The sequence below is a fragment of the Macrosteles quadrilineatus genome, unplaced genomic scaffold (assembly GCF_028750875.1).
Source record: "Macrosteles quadrilineatus isolate MER2022 unplaced genomic scaffold, UCM_ALF_1.0 Scaffold_7__1_contigs__length_78375512, whole genome shotgun sequence".
Lineage (NCBI taxonomy): Eukaryota > Metazoa > Arthropoda > Insecta > Hemiptera > Cicadellidae > Macrosteles > Macrosteles quadrilineatus.
The window spans coordinates 18,902,820-18,905,825 of record NW_026542600.1 but is presented as its reverse complement, the minus strand read 5'-3'; positions in this window follow the sequence as shown (position 1 = coordinate 18,905,825).

The window sequence follows — 3,006 nt, the reverse complement described above, 5'->3', positions numbered from 1 at the left end:
TGATCTTGGAAAAAGTTTTTCTTGATTTTCTCTTTAGTTTGACTCAAGGAATCACGACGTAAAATATGTCTCTGTCTTTTTTGAGCACTCTGTATACATTCTCGAATTATACCTGATGTCTGAAGCTTAAAGTTTTAGTACTTTAATCCCGATTATAGAGGTTAATAAGCCTTAGTCACTAACAAGACTACAAGATCGCGCCACTCATCATACACCCATCTCCATTCATACTTGGCTTAAAATACCTCCTTTGTATGGTCGCAATTTCATTGAAAAGTATTAAAATATTAATGTATTTGATTTCACAATTAGCTTTGGAAGTAACTAATAAGTTAATAAACTAAACTAAAATAGCTAGAGTAGAACATTTCGGACTATAAATGAATCAGTGCAGTTGTTTACATATCCAGTACAGTTTTATATTGTAGAGTGTGGGTTACTACAAGCTCTGTAGATTTATTGTTTACTCGGTTGAGACAATATGTACTTTGGTTTAGTTCAATAACCAAACGGCGTTGATTAAATTTCTCGTCAAAGTTCCTTCAGTGAGAGTATTTAGATAACGAACTTCCCATGCAATTTGCAGCTGTCATATACCTATCACAGCTTATCACTTGCGACTTTTAGTACCAGCATTTGTATATAAAGTGAGTTTTTAAGTAATGTTATAAAATGTTTATGTTGAAAAATTCATTTTAGGTTGTCCTGGTTTTCGTTATTTTATATTGTTGTATGAACTATTGCATCGTATACCGTCAGTTTCAATGAATTCTTCCGATAGGGAATACGTTTTACCCACAGAGAAGTTATTACTTATTTGAGAAGTTATTTATATTGCTTCTCTGTGTTTACCTTAGTTAGCATAATAAGACCTACACCCAGGACAGTTTTACCTTTTCATTTTTGATGTAGGAAAAAGCAAAGACAGTATTTGTTCAAAATAATATATTACTATGTCTAATTTTCATGCAATTCAAATTATCTTGTGAACCTGTATGATTATAGTATGGGAGTTGGGTCTTATGGTGTAAACATTTTGTTTTTCAGAATTTTATCGTACAAATAAAAATTCCACAACTTTCCTTTAAACTATAGTAGAGCATAGACAACCAATAATTTAGTATATTGACGTTTTGCGGCACAATTAAAAGTTATGGAAAATACAAAAACCCGTACATTTGAAATTATCAAGTTATTCCTATTGCAAATAAGAATACTCGTAGTTTGCTTGTTATCGATATATTTTTTGAAATTTGGCAAACTGATTTACTTCATAGTAAACTGTTAACATTTCACTAAAAACACACTTTACTAGGCCTACCTTAAGTGTAACAGCAAGCCTACTCGTTGAAACTTACGTCAAACCCAATGTTCTGTAAACATGGAAAAATCTGACAGGTTTACGGAAATATTTCAGTAAAATTTCATGCTAGAGGGAATTCATTTTGTCTGCAGGTTTACTGCGGTGGGGTTAGTTTTGTTTAAACATACATTAGTTAAGACTTGGTTTTTATACACTAAGTTTAACATTTACGTATCAATAAACAACCCGTTTCATATGATTCACATTTTAAATATTATTTGAATATTTGCACATTGTAAACTAGGTCCATAACTAAAAAAACTCATTCGTAAATATTTTGCAAGACACAGTTTGCTCTGGTCACATGTTCGTCAGGGATTGAGTGTGTGAGTGTGTGTTACTGGTTGTGTTTACAAAGGTAACACTCTGAGCCAATAGAAGTGATGCTTTACACTGAGAATGATTTCAACAGTTTAACCATCTTTGTATAGTCTTATAGTTTGTTTTAATGATGTTTAAAACAATACACTTGGTAATATAAACTATTACCAAAACTATTTGTTAAAAAAACCCCGGCTACAACCTAAAAATGAAGATAGGACTTTATATCCATCGTCATGTATAAAATAAATAGTATAAACTTAATGCTATTTACCATATATATATATATATATATATATATATATATATATATATATATAACAAATCAAAACACCGCTTATCGTGTACCATAATTACTTGACAGAATAATTTGTTCATCTCTTGAAAACAACGGACTTCAAGTGAAGTCCTACTTGTCAGTCCTTTAGTCGCTTGAAAATTCCAACGAATACTAGTTTAAAACATTTCTTTGGATTAGCTTAAATTCCCTGGCCAATTTTAAGCTTGAGTTCAAGTGAATCTCTGTTGTGACTTTGAAAACATTGCGCTATTAGGGAACATCAAAAAAATAAAAAAGGCAACGGAAAGCCTCCAACATCGAAGGCTTGGCAAACCTCTTTAGACTTTGAGTTACAGCAACTCGCACTCTTAACACATTTGATGTTGTGCGAAGGGTTTTGCAACTTCCATTGGTAATTTTAAACGTTGAACTTGTTATTCCAAATAATTCTACCCAGTTGGTTTCCAATCTGGAAAGGTGACATGTCGACCACTTTTCAAAAGAAATACTATTCTTAAAATAGGTTCCCACTGCAAAATTACAGTGTAATAACAACATACACCATGTTTACTAAAATGGCATAGTTTAATTGAGGTTATGCACAGCTGTTCTTTCATTGTTGCATTACTCATTATGTTACCGATGTGATTGGGATAGAAAATTGGGAAACTCTCATTGCCTCACTCCTACATAGGTTTATTATATACTCCCAGCCAAATAAATGGACATTCATTCTCCAAGACTGATGATCCAATGCTGTATAGGTTTGCTATCCAGGATTAAGTCATTTCCTTTAGGAATTAATTTCAGGTCATAACATTGTATTTTATGAGTTATGATCTATGCTCTAAATGCAACAAAGTAAAGTAAAAATGGATTATGGAAAATAATTTCACACAAAACTGGTAAAACAATGTCCCTTTAGAATCATGACAAGAATTTTTTAGTAATAGTTCATTTCAGTGTCACAGAAAAGGCTTCAAGCTCGCGACAACTGATTGGTATCAGTGTGACATTTTGACTGTGACAAAAGATACATTAC